This window comes from Panthera pardus, unplaced genomic scaffold (assembly GCF_024362965.1).
Source record: "Panthera pardus isolate Hobbes unplaced genomic scaffold, ASM2436296v1 HiC_scaffold_17, whole genome shotgun sequence".
Classification (NCBI taxonomy): Eukaryota; Metazoa; Chordata; class Mammalia; order Carnivora; family Felidae; genus Panthera; species Panthera pardus.
In genome coordinates, this window is record NW_026526732.1 from 54,616,543 (window position 1) to 54,631,347 (window position 14,805).

At 40.8% G+C, this 14,805-nt stretch overlaps 1 protein-coding gene across 2 annotated transcripts in view; it reads right to left on the bottom strand.

Annotated features, from left to right (window-relative positions):
* SOBP (sine oculis binding protein homolog) overlaps window positions 1-14,805 on the bottom strand; it is a 162,280-nt gene that overhangs the window by 48,152 nt on the left and 99,323 nt on the right. The window lies entirely within an intron of this gene.

Consider the following 14,805-nt stretch of genomic DNA (forward strand, 5'->3'; position numbering starts at 1 on the left):
ATTTAGAATGCCTCTTAGTATATAATTTGGATCAAGAAGTTCTTGTTGAGTTTGACTGATTTAGCATAAATCAGAAGGACATACTGTAATAGACCCATTCACATAACCAGCGCCTTTAGGCCATTAATGTAGTAAAATTTCTCCTTTGTTTGTGTTGAATTTTTAATAGGGCCTTTCTTTCTTTCTTTTTTTTTTTTTAATGGAGCTTAGTTGCTATGCAGAGGCTTAGCGCTCCTGCATGGGGATCAGTTCCAGACTTTGGTTTGATTTGAAACAAGCCTAGCAAATTTGCCTGAATGTGATTCAAAAGGTTTTCCTGTTTTCCTATTTCTCTCATCAGGAGATTGAAGGAAGGTGAAAAGCAAGTCACTACTTGAGTTCAAATAATGCTGGCCTGATTTTTTTCACAAGTATTCAGTATGATTCAGTAGACACAGTCAGAAGGACAACCATTGCCCCTCTGAAACGCTACAATAGCTCGCAAGGACTGGGGCTCAGGGAGCTAATTTCAAAATGCAGTTTACTTATACTCACAGATAAAGTCTCATTCTCCCATTTTTACTTTTCATTCAGTCTTTCTTTCACTTTCTCTTTCCATATTACGCTGAATAGATGTGACTCAAAAACTTAATGGTAATTGCTCCCATCTTAATTTAGCAAAGAGAGAGAAAGTGAGAGAGAGAAATGAGTATAATTTGCAGATCTGAGCACAGGTCATTACAGGTGTGTTATATTAGTGTATTCATGAGCCTCCCGGGACAGGCATGCTGAGATATCCAATAACTTTCTTAATGTGTAATTACACGCCATCGGACTATAATTGATTAATTGAAAAGAGAATGTAGGCAGATGTGAGGGCAAGACTTCTGCTGCTCATCAAATGAATATGTCCTTGCTTCTCTTTAATAAGTTAAGTGGAACTACTCAAAAGCAATTAAGTCAGTAGTGAAATTCATTAAATTTTAAGTAATTATTGGTATTAAATTCTGTAATAAAATTCAAGACTTTGTGTAGTTCTATATCAAAAAGAAGTATGACAATTCTATGGGGCCCATTCGCAGAATGAGGGTTCCAGAGAAACTGCATCTTGGACCCATTGACATTTTGTGTGAAAATCACCTGAGAGAAAAAGAGAAAGAAATGGGGGTGGGGAGGGGAGCCTTCTGGAAGCTTTGCTGGCCATCCTAGACGAGCCAGAATGAATATGTCCCTTAAACCTAGGAATGTAGTGGTGTTTCCGCAGTAATTCTTTCATTTTAAAACCTTTATCTACATAGTTGAAAAAGAATGAAAAAAAAATACATGTTTTTCACACTAATGCCTTGAGTACTACATTTGATACTTTCTCTAGTAATTACATTCAAACATAAACATGAATTATAGGGAGTTAGATACGATTTGGAGAAAATTCTTTCCAGGCCTTATTCTCTCATTTGAGAAACAAACCTAGGCTTTGGGGGTGGGGGGGGCAGGTTGAGGTATGCCATAGCTTATGGAGTGGCCACAGATAGTCCTCAGAGCCCGTAAGTGGCTTCTACACCTTCTGCTACTATTCATTCTGCCCAGGCAACTGGACAACTCAGAAATGTGTCAGAAAGGAACTCAACTCAGCCAATGTGCCGCATTCCAGACATTCCTGACAACTCCCTAGACATAGGGGAGCCCTTGGTGTCTGAGCTGGCTGTGGAAAAGTGCCAACTGGGAGCCACACCGGTATGGTTTGTTCATTCATTCATACAGTAAGTATTTCTTCAGCACCTATTCAAAGCCTTTTAAAGATGATTTTGTATCTATATCTATCTATATAGTATATACAATATCAAGTAAATGTACTTTATTTATTCCCCCCTAGAATTAGAGGGGGAGGATTCTGTAAAAATGTAATCCAAGGTTTGTACCCATCTCAGCCGACCTGGTGCCCTGCACACAGTAGGCACTCAGTGAAAGCTTGCTGATTGAACAATGGAAGGAATCAATGATGTGGACTGTGAGGAACACAGGATAGCATGTGGCGCTAGCACAAAGGTCTCTTTAATTTTTGGAAACCGTTATTAACATTACACATGTTAACGCTTGGTCAGGATAAGCTAAAGAGATGGTGATGATGGCTGTTGAGAGTGAATGAGAACTGACTGAAGAACCTACTCCCAGGCTTCTGTTCTAACCAACAGCATCCTTAACAGTCCTGTCAATTCTTTCTTGACATAAAAAAAAAAACACACACACACACACACAAAAAACTGGAAATGTAAGCTCATGTATTGTGGTCATTTTTTTTTTTTAAAACAGTAAATTCAACCACATTTTTTTAAACTTGTGCTTCCAAATCTAAATATAACTTTGTGTGGTTAGTTTCACAATTTAAAAAGAAATGATTGTGCTTTCATTGTTTGCTGGGGCTCCCACTTTGATGATGTGAGAGCCGGTCTCCTAGATGCAAGGCGGCTGGCTCCCATCACGAACCCTGTGAGAGGCATCCCCACTGCAGACTGACTAGACACAGAGAGAGCAGGGAGAGATGTGACTCACCACTCCCAGCGGGAGGGACAAAAGCATTTTATGTATACCCTAATTCCTGTTGGAAGACAAAAATTCCAATCCTCACACACATTGTAATTTTAGAAAGCATAACTAAAGCTAAAACTAAATTAGACTAACTAGGTATATTGGGCTCAGAAAGAAAAAAAAAATTAGGGCACGTGGAAAGACATTAGGTCTCATTTTCTGTTTGCATGTGTTTCTGCTGGAACGGGCAATTTATTGTCCCACAGCTCATTTTAATCTTGAACACAACCTTGATAATCTGTGTAGCAGCAGCCCAACTATTTCAAAGAGAAGTTCTAACCCAGGGACATACTCTTTCTACCGCTCTGTCATGTTTACTAAATGATGTTTTGCTCACATCGTTTTGGATTTCTGTTTCTTTGTTTTTCACTTTTACAACAGGCCCCAAATATATTCCAGACAGTTAAATCAGACCAAAGGAAAACCGATTTATCAAATGAATAATTAAGTACCTAACTGACATATTCTGAAATTTATCAGTATATGAACAAAGAAGATGGCCAAAGAAGTGGGTGATGGTGTTCATTTCCAAAAGAAAAGTAGAATTTTAAATGGTCAGGTAATTAGAATAATTAGAGAATGTAGGATTATAAAAATTTTAATTTGAGGGATTAAATAGCATACCTTTTTGTGTGAGACTTTTTCCCCAAATGCCATTTGATATTCAATGGTCTAGCTTAGTAAACACAATATATATAATAAAATGTTTTTATTTGATGAAGATCTTTAAAATCTTTAGGGTCATTACTGAATAAATACCAGTTCTTCTTCTAGAATCCTGTGCATGCAAGGTGTAAAGAATACAATCAAAACCTATTTATGATAAGATTTTTGTCTTCATTTAAAAACAAAAAAGGATTCTACACTTGTGTTGGGCACAGCATAACGTATAGAGTTGTCCAACTCAAATAAATAAATAAATAAAAGGATTCTGAATACTCATGTGAATTTTATTTATTGGCATTTCCTTCTTTCTCTTAAAAGGTGAGTACAAAAGAGGGGTTTTATTCCCTTTATTAATTACCATTTATTGAGTGCTTATTATATGCCAGGTGTTTTATATGTATTATCTCATTTAGATTTTACACCAATCCTAAACAGCTATTATTTCTGTTTTACGGATGCAGAACCTGACTTTCCCAAGACCACAAAGCTAGTAACCACATAGCCAGGAAGTGGGCAAAGTCAATGTGACTCCAGGGCACAGATACTACAGTGCCTCTGTGCTGTTTTCTGATGGACGGACTATTACATTCTTGTTAATGGAGTTCTACCCCTCTTCAAATAATCCAAATTTAAAAACCTTTTTCCCCCCTAGTTTGTATTTTTTGTAGTCCAAATCACACTGATCCATGAATCATTGTGAATCACAAATATTTTAAACTTCAGTTTCTTGCTTCTACTTTGATCTCGTTTTTCCCACTGACTACAATTAGCCACTTACTCAATTAAGACTGTTATCCAAAATCTAAATTGACAAAATTAGCTTGAGCCGAAATCTTTGCCAGGTATTTATATTAACACGGTCACAAGAACTTGGTGACCAATATTTTTGGACAGCCATTTGCAGTCTCTTGCCTTTCCAGCTGCGAGAAGCCTTTGTCCTCATCACAGTGTGCCTGGACTGTACCAGGCTTTCACAACAGTACTTCCTGGCTCAGGTACCTACTACAGAGTCCCACATCCTAAAACACCAAATGTGAAATTTCTCACTGTTTTTATTATCTGACCACAGCCTACTGAGTTAACTCCTGTCACCCCTCACAAAATGATGTATGTCCAGCAGTCTCTTAACTGGGCCCTCATGTACTGGCTACTCACCTCCCTCATCACTCCACCCGCAGCCTTCTCTTTCTCTGGGACACCCTTGAATTATGCACCCACCCTCCAAGGACCAGTCCAGGCCCCGACTCCCCTGAGCACCTACTCTTTTATTTTTTTAATGAGAGAGACAGAGACAGAGAAAGAGCTTGAGCAGAGAAAGGGCAGAGAGGGAGACACAGAATCAGAAGCAGGCTCCAGGCTCTGAGCTGCCAGCACAGAGCCCGATGTGGGGCTTGAACTCACAGACCGCGAGATCATGACCCAAGCCAAAGCTGGACACTTAACCGACTGAGCCACCCAGGCGCCCCTCTGAGCACCTACTCATGATGACTCCATCCCACCATCTCCCCCATCCCTTTACTTCCTTATTGCATACAGACTACTTTAATATGTATTTCTATTCTCTAATCAACATACCACCCATCTGGCACTTTGCTATTCACTGGAAGTTCATTGTTCATATAAGGACAGTTTGTAAACTCCTTATGAGAAGGACCCACATTTTATACGTTGTTTGCACTGCAACACATGACTTTTAAGCATAGCACTGGAGAAACTGAAAAGACAAATGTCTTCAAAATCTGGGTCACACACACATACCATGACCTCCTACTCTCATATTAATTCCCCTTTTTCGGATGTGTGCCCATGACACTGAATACCCAGATTTTTTTTAAAGGTTTTAAAACTTTATAGACATTGTCTTCGTGCAGTGTATACAAAAGAATAAATTAGAGATATAAGAAACTATTCAGACCAAGTAAATCAGGAAGAATATATCCCTTGAGAAAAGGTCTTTTGGATTTGAATTATCAGGACCAGCTGTCTCCACTGATGGAGCTCCATTTCCAACTTGGCTGATTTGATGACAGTCAGAACATTGTTTAAAAATCAAAATGCCGGGGCGCCTGGGTGGCTCAGTCGGTTAAGCAACTGACTTCAGCTCAGGTCATGATCTCACAGTCCATGAGTTCAAGCCCTGCGTCAGGCTCTGTGCTGACAGCTCAGAGCTTGGAGCCTGCTTCAGATTCTGTGTCTCCCTCTCTCTCTCCTGCTCATGCTCTGTCTCTCTCTGTCTCAAAAATAAATAAAAACATTAAAAAAATTTTTTTAATAAAAATAAAAATGCTAAGGAAAGATGAAAATAAATATTTCATTACAACTTTATTTTTCCATGTTACTTACTTTTATGTATTCATATGTAAATATCAAATTATTATAGAAAAAATACTGCATAAATGAGTGAGATGTATTAAATGCCACAGGCTGATAAGCACTTTTGTAATGTTGTAGTTAATTTTCCTTTATATATGTATCCACATTTTCACATAGGATATATCAATTTGCCTTCATATATTGTATTTTATGTACATATGTATGCAACATTGTTGCATATTTTCAAAATTCAAGATGCCTGGAAAATATATAAATATTTCTCTAAGCCAAAAATGGTGTTTGGTTCTTTGGAAGTGTCCTTACACATTTATCAGACAATTCAGAAGTTAAAAGCACCACTGATTGAAATGGGTATATAATGGAGGCCACCAAAATATTTTACATATTGTAATAATCTGGTTTGCATGTGAAGGCTTTATCCTAGCACATGAGCAATATTTAAATATTGCCCCCCTTCCTACCTCAGGCTTTGACACTTCAAAATGTTCATGTGGGTCTCCCTTCCTTATTCACACAAAGAAGTGTGTAACAGATCCTGCTGCCATTTCAAAATCAGATTCAAAATTTCCATAAAAATCAAACCAAATCATATTGCGATCTGATCCCTACAAAACAGCAGAGTATTTCACATAATTAAGTTAAGGGTGTAACTTTACCTATGCAAATTGACATCCTGAATGTGGATTATGAAATTTGAAGTGTAGGGGCGCCTGGGTGGCTCAGTCAGGCGTCTGACTTCGGCTCAGGTCATGATCTCATGGTTTATGGGTTCGAGTCCCGCATTGAGCTCTGTGCTGACAGCTCGGAGCCTGGAGCCTGCTTCAGATTCTGTCTCTCTCTCTCTCTCTCTGACCCTCCCCCACTTGTGCGTGCTCTCTCTCTCTCTTTCAAAAGTAAGTAAACATTAAAAAAAGAGAAAATTGAAAGTGTAGGAAATGCACTCATGTGTACAATCTCTTCAGTAGGTTGGGAACTTCTCTAAGAGATGTTGCTCAGGGTGATGATGATGGATAAAGGCATCCTGATTTATAAAAAACATACTTTATCCTAATGTACCCTACAGAGTGTTCTATTGAGAAAGGGAAAGAAATCATTGCTCCTTTACCAATGCACCTTCATGAATTTTCTAGAGAAATATTGATGGATATGCAATCCAAAGTAGAACAGTAAGCAATTTCCTGGATAATTAAGGAACAAGTTGTGATTATTTCAAACGTGGCTTATCTGGGGTCTATCTTAACTGGTTCAACATTTCACTCAAGAGAATGAACAAAGCCATCCGTTGGCTCCAATGAAGGGAAAGCATATAGCAGTCACATGCTCAGCCATGACAACTACAGGCCAACCCCGCACTTGAACTTGTCAGTGGCCAATGCACAATCCAGAGCCAACCTTATGCATTTCACTTTTACCTGAACTAGAGCCAGGGGGATATGCTATTGCAGGCATTCATTCAATAAATAATCACTGAGCACCTACCTCCACAGTTCATGGACTCTATGCCATCATTGGTTGTTAAGATACCATTATTTTGTATCACTAGGGAAAAACACTGCCAATTAAAAAATGACAGGTCATCAATTGTAATATGCAATCCCATTTCTGAGATGTTACGTTGTTAAGGGGGGAAAAGTGCATTTTACAATCCATGAAATGGGCTGCAGGCAAGCACAGTTCTCAGGGATGCAGTGAGGGAAGACAAAGCTCCTGCCTCACAGAGCTCTCAGCCAAAGGGAGCTTCACCTGGAATTAAAAGATGTCTCATCTCCTGGTTGCATGTGGCCATGCAGTAGGGGAAGAGAGCCCTCCCGGAAAGCCTGACACCTTAGGCCAGGAGACGGGGAAGTGTACAAAACACACGATTATGAAAGATGCTTCAGGCCGAATGCAGTGAGAAAATACATTCTTTCAAAGATTCTTGTTTGCCTGAATCTGTTCACTGGCAGCTTAATCGTGGGCTTCCATCCTCCTTCTTCCCTTTCAAAATTCCCCCTCACCAGTCCCCTATCACCCCCATGCCCCTATCTCCAATTTCTTGCCTCCCTTATTACTCACGTATGTCCTTCTTCTCAACTCCAAATATTTTTCATGCCCTCTCCCTTGTTCTTCCAAGAGACTTTTGTTAGCCTTCTAGCCATAAACCAAACACGTGACTGAATAGGATTACCTTTAGTTCTGGCTGGCTATTTGTGCACTTTTATATTGATAATTGATATCCTATCTGACTTTCTGGATTTGCTTGATGTATGACCTAGAGTTTCCGTGAAGCCATCAGAGGTGACTTTTCTTTGGTATTTTAGGTAATTTTTCAGTTCTAGCAATTAAAGTAATGAGGGAGAGTGTGACTGACACCTGACTCTGGGTAATGGCCAGGAGTCTCAAAGGATATGGATCAGTTCCCTCCAAGGAATACAACAGTACTAATCAAAAGAGGTCAACAAGTCCTTCCTGATCACAAAAAATCAAAATCTTCAAAAGAAGACTTCGTACTTATCATACATAATCTATTGCTGTCAGAGTTGTAAAAATAATATACTCAAATGCTTCTATAATACTGCAAAATATATTTTCTGTAGTCCACCAATTAAACAACATATACTTTGGTTCCTTTCCCCACAATTTATCATGCACTGGGAACGTTACAGGCCTTTCTGAATAAATTCCCCTTCCTGACATTCCCATAGATGTTCTTTCTGGCTTCAGAAAGAATTCTGAATTCTACCAAAGAATTGTTACTATAAAGAAGCAAGAAAGAGTGATTCTGAATTAATTTCTTAATTCTTCATCCCACCAACATGGATTGAATAACTTCTCTAGCCTGGGATGGCAAATGTATCAGACCTGGTTCCTACCCTGAGAAGACAGCAGTGTGCCTTGGCCTGACCACAGGTCAGAGAGATGTGGGCCAAACTTGGGCTCTGCCCCTACTCATTAGATCCCTTTTCCTCCCCCACTATAAGAAATGTAACATCTCTGAATTTTAACTTCCCCGTTTGTAAAATGGAAATAATAATAGCTGTTTGGCAATGCTATGGAGAATGAAAGGTCTAAAGGAGAGTCTGTGGGGCGCCTGGGTGGCTCAGTCGGTTGAGCGTCCGACTTCGGCTCAGGTCACGATCTCACGGTCCGTGAGTTCGAGCCCCACGTCGGGCTCTGGGATGATGGCTCAGAGCCTGGAGCCTGCTTCCGATTCTGTGTCTCCCTCTCTCTCTGACCCTCCCCCGTTCATGCTCTGTCTCTGTCTCAAAAATAAATAAACGTAAAAAAAAAAATTAAAAAAAATAAACAAAGGAGAGTCTGTAAAGACCAAGCACAGTGCTGGCATATTGAAGGCACCCCACAAAGGATGACTTCTTGTCTCCTTTCCTTAACAGGCATATCCGTCTGCTATTGCAGGTATTTCCAGGTATAAATTACAATTTTTCCTGAGCTTTGCATTTATTTTCTTAGAATATTTCCAAGATATTCTAAATATGCACAGATTTCTTGCATATTTCCAAGATTAACAATTTTACTATTAAATGGTAGGGCAAGAGGAAGGGGTCTTGGACCATGTAGAGAGTCTTCCCTGAGAGTTATATTAAAAAAAAAAGAGTTTAGCTCTAAAAATAATATCCATAATTTATCTTGTCCTTCTCACTGTTCACAAGCAAATTTTGTGGTTTTTGCATGCATCTGTGCACACTCAAGACTTTCAGATAACCTATTGCTAGAAAATGTGGCCAAGTGGTATGACAGAATGTGCTTGAAAATCAGCAGCCTTGGGGTGCCTGGGTGGCTCAGTCAGTTAAGCATCTGACTTCAGCTCAGGTCACGATCTCACAGTTCATGGGTCTCTGTGAGACCCATGGGTCTCACAGAGCATGGGGCTCTGTGCTGACAGCTCGGAGCCTGGAGCCTGCTTCAGATTCTGTGTCTCCCTCTCTCTCTGCCCTTCCCCCACTCGTGCTCTGTCTCTCTCTCTCTCTCTCTCTCTCTCTCTCTCTCAAAAATAAACATTAAAAAAGTAAAAAAAAGAAAAGAAGCAGCCTTAGAAGAAGTAATCATAATCACAACAACGCTGATTAAGTACCAACTACCAACTGTTCACCAAATACCGTTCCAAGAAACTTATGGGTGTTCATTCATTTGGACCCCACACCAACCCTCCTGGATGGATACTGTCCTCCTTTTACAGACCAGGGCATGGACATTCTGTGACTTGCCCAAGGTCACACAGCCAATGGGTGGAGTGGCTGAGATTCCTGAATCTGAACCAAACAGTCTGGCTCAAGAGTCTAAGCTCTTCAGTACACCATACCATATTTTGAAAGTTTTATAGTCTTCTTCAAAAAAAGTATTCCAATATTTCAGTAATTTACAATTCAGCAGTAGCTGCTATGCAGCTAATAGACATCTCTAGTGTCCTCAGCATAAACAGATAAGTAGGTAGATGTTCAAGGGTTTCTCTGAAGTTAAAATATTACATATGGGCTTCTAGCCAAACAAACTGAGAAGAGACTCTAGTTAGAGAATAAAGGCAGGTACTTCCAGCATCTGCCTAAAGATTTTGTTTAAACTGATGCCACTTTCCAGCTCTATTTTGTTAGTAATATGGCTAACACTTGTTGAATTTTTACTGTGTGCCAGGCATACCAAGATGCACGTTTATACATGATCCCATTTACTCCTCAAAACAACCCTATACATGTACATACTATGTGTATTCTCATTTTGTAGGTAAAGACACTGAAGCTCAGAGCAGACAGGAACTTGCCCAGGTTGCACAGGTGGCATGTCTAGAGCAGGAATTGGGATGCCCACTCTCATCCATCACACCACATTGTCTCCCTTGGAGAACACAAGGTCCTTGACACCTCTCTCTGGCTCTAAGAGCCACTGTGATGTACTATGTGAGAAGTCAGTATGAAAACCAAACCATTATGCCTCTGACTTTTTTTGTGCAATGGCCCTGAAACTAGAAAGGCAAAGATTTCCATGTGATGGAAAAGGGAACCTGCTGGGGACCAAGGGTCTCTGATCAAATCGAGGGTCCCTAGCCCCAAGAAATGTCCTTGTACCAGTGCAGAAGCTGGGGAACTCTAGCCCTTACCCAAATGGCTTCTCTCCCAAATAAAGAAACTAAAAAGAGAGAGTTAAAATAAGTTTGCCTAGGTGGAGAGATGGGGAATGAAGCGAGATGGTCTACAGTAGTATAGAGGGTCTTTGTACAGGAGAAGAAGAAAGCTCTGAACCACGAGAACACAGCAGCAATGGAGCCAAGAGGCTAGAAAGAAAGAGAAGCAGCAAACCCAGCTGGAGAACAAAGTGAAACAATAACACTGGCAGAAACAGAGAGATGTGCAAGTGAAATACAACAGCCCAAGCAGAATGCATCCCTTCTGCCTCTGTTAAAGAAGAGGGGTGCCTGGGTGGCTCAGTAGGTTAAGCAACTGACTCCTGATTCCGGCTCAGGTCATGATCTCACGATCTTGAGACCAAGCCCTGCATTGGGCTCTGCACTGAGTATGGAGCCTGCTTGGGATTCTCTCTCTCTCTCTGCCCCTCCTCTGCTCTGCTCTCTCAAATTAAATAAAGAAAAACTTAAAAAAGAAAAAAAGGAGAGATGGTCTTGTTGCAGGGCATAATTGTGCCACCTCTGTTGGAACTTCCCCTTGCTTAGCCTAATACTGGTCCTTTTCTTTATAAAAAGTTCTATTTTTCTAAAACATATTTCAAAAAAACTGTAGGAGCACAGGAATAGCCCCAGACTAAAGGGATCTGGAGGGTGGGTATAAAAATGACGGGACAGGCCAACTCTCTCTAGACAGCAAGCAGTCCCTGGGGTTTTCTGGGTCATTTTACACTTTTGGGGCTGTTACAGTTACTATTTCAGGAAACTGGTACACAGCATACTACATACACAAATGTCATATGATATTTTGTTTGATGTGACGGAAGTCCAAGTGTGTCACCACGAATTTACATTCTCGGTGCTTTGTGCCGCTCAGCTGTAACATCAAAGCAATTGTGTGACTTCAAGTTGAGCCAGGGCATGAATCCGGCTTTCTGTTAAACCAAGTGTTAAGGGGAGGGTCTTTGGTTTATACCCCCTATTTTAAAAAGCTTATCAAGCTTCAAGTGAAATGCGGCAGTTTATATCACCTTTTGGGGGTCCTCCTTAAGTCCTCATGATCCAGCTGGAAAATCCTAGCCAACAGTTAATATATCACTGCAATCCCAGAATTTCGCCTCACTGCTGTTAGGAGGCCAACATATATATACTCATGAACTAGGCTGGGTTGCAAAGAGATCTGATTTTGTTTTTAAATAAATACATTTAGAACCAGGGACTTGGAAGTAAAGAACCCAAGTTACTATTGGCATTGTGGGTTTTTTGTTTTTTTGTTTTACCTTAAGGACTTTCTAAACTAGATCTGATTGTCTACGTCTTGCAAGGTTGTGCCGAGCAGGGAGGGAAGAGCACAGTGCATAACCCAGAGTCATTTGTTTTATGTGTACCTAGTCCCAAAGCTCCAATTCCCAATTTAATCCATGTCAATGGATTCTTTCTAGCCAGAAAAGTGGGGAACTAAAGTCTTTACAAAACAAACAAACGAGCAAAAAGCATATTTGTTTACAATCTTCCAGTAGAATAAAATGGGGATGAGGTGGGTACAGGGTAGAGGGACAGATGAAACAAGATTAATAGTTAACACTTGTTAAAGCTAGGTGATACATACATGGGGGGGGGGGTCATTATATCACTCTCTTTACTCTTGTGTATGTTAGTAATTTTCCATGATAATTTATTTTAATCCCATAGAAGTACTAGGAATTTCCATGAAGTACAGCTACTGAAGTCCAGGCTTGACAGGATGCTGTAAGTTATTGAAACCTGGGCAAAAGAATCAGCCTGTTAGCTCACCCCCTTATCCTTCAGGTTCTCTACACTCCTGCCAGTTCAGATGCCACCTGTGGGTGAGTCACCTGGTCTGTACTTTCCCACCTCCTTGCCTTTGCCATGCTGTTTTCCTCTGCTTAGAATGCCCCCTTTCCTAACACCTCAGCTGCAACTATCCAAATCCAACCTATGGAAGGCCTTGATCGAAGGCATCCTCCTCCTTTGTTAAGTCTCAAATTACTACATATGGAAAGAATCTCCTCTTCCTTTGAACTCCGGAACTTTGCTGGTACTCTCTTGGGCACAGCCAACTGTGTAACGATAACATTCGTGAGAATAAGAAGAATCATAATAATAGCAGCTAGTACATACTATACTGAATGTTACTATGTACCAGGCATTTTAAATATGTCATCACTTTCCTTACAATATCTTCTGAGGTTATTACCTTGTATTATCACACCCTACAGATGAAGATCTGAGGTTCAGAGAGGTCTAAGAGGATCCACTGTGATGTGACACCAGATGTGTCACCATAAATTTTACGCCGCTGTGCATATGAGCCTTAGTGATACCACCAGAGTAATAGAGTATAAATTAAAGTCTGGCTGGGGCAAAATTCTAACCTTCAGGAAGACCTGAGAGCCCACATTCCTGATGACTACAATACTGTATATGCCTATTCTTTCTACTGAACTGCAAGCTCCTTCAGGGAAAGGACTGTATCTTTTTCTGTTTTTGTGTCCCCCATAAGCACTGTCTAGTACAATGCCATGTATGTAGAAGATACTCGATAACATCTAGTGGACTGAACAATGTATTGCTACAAAGCAGTTCTGTACAGCAATTCTGCCTAAGGACTATGCCCACCTGTTGCAATCCAGCTCTTGTCTACCTTCACCAGGAAATTAGATGGACAAACAGCCCATGCAAGAACTGCCTACGCATCTCTCCTCCCACCACCTCTGTCCACAGGCCACAAAACTAAAATGGTTTTCATCTTTTCCCTACACTGGCATCACAAATGACCAGAAAGAAGTCTTCCCTGATGCTATTTTTTGTAGCCTCCCAGTTGTGGACTCCCTCTCCCACCACCCTTTGCAAAATTCCCACCCCTATTAGCCTTAGGAAAGGCCAAAGGGAGTCAGATTGTGTCTCAGTGATGACTCGGGAAGCTGGAACTGAGCAAAACAGGCTGATTTCCCTCTTGAGTTTCCTTTCTCTTATTTCTCCTTTCAGACTGCTTAAACCTGCATTCTTTCCAACCAAATTACACTACGTTGCTGCTGCTGTTCTTTGACTATATTTTGACCTCCCTCTTGAATGCAGTGATGTTCTCTGGACTGGCCCTCAGAACACCTGGGGAGTAGGCTTGGTCGCCTTCAGTTCCGTCCCCTAAACCCTCACAACATTGCTCTTCTTCTAGCTACAGGTCTTCTCCCTCCAAGGACCCAGCTTCTGCTGTATTTCTGCAAGGTCTTACTCCCAGCTGGCTTTTAAGAACTGAGAAAGTCCGAGCTGATGAGTAGGTGTGAGTTCATCACATGATAAATGTCCTCTTCTCAACTATAGCTCTTAATCCAATTCCCACCATCAATATGAGCATTGTAGTAGAGGAAAAGAAGAGAAGAGAAGGCCTTCTAGTCCTGAAAGAATGAGGCAATAATGGTAAAGGGACCAGCAACGGGGGTGAAATTTGGGGCAGAGGCCAGTCACCTGTGGCTGGCTCTAAATGTTCCCTCTTCTGGACTCCCCTAAGCCATGTTGCTGGAGTGTTAATGTGATGTGAATTTCCACAGTTTTTTTTTTTTAATTGAAAGTTATTTGCCTTGGTCATAAATTTAGCTACGACAGCAAAATACCCTGGGGTGTGTGTGTGTGTGTGTGTGCGCATGTGTGTGCGCGCGCACACACACGCACATGGTACCTATCTGTGAAGAGGTAGATGGGGGCCATGCTGAATTGTGTTATATCAAACAGTACTCACGCTTTATCTAATGTCACTCATCTTGACAGCACTGCATTTTCAAAATTAATAAAAAACATAAGGAAGCTGCTGCACAATCACCAACCAGAGAATCTTGGCCACCAAGCTAAATATCTAGTCATCTGTGTTGTACATTAAGTGTGAAGGCACATATCACAGTTTGGGATTTAAATGGAAAAATCAATACCCTTCAGGAATCTGCAGTTGCACAGCAGATTTTTCTATCTGCCAATGCTTTGTTTGTCAGTGCCTTCTGATTACACATACTTGTGCATTCCAGGCATCGATTTTGCTTTATTTCTGTTTAGGCTACTTAACCCTCTTCCAAGCAGCAGAGGCTGGGGGTGTGGGAGAGAGGGCAGAGAAAATA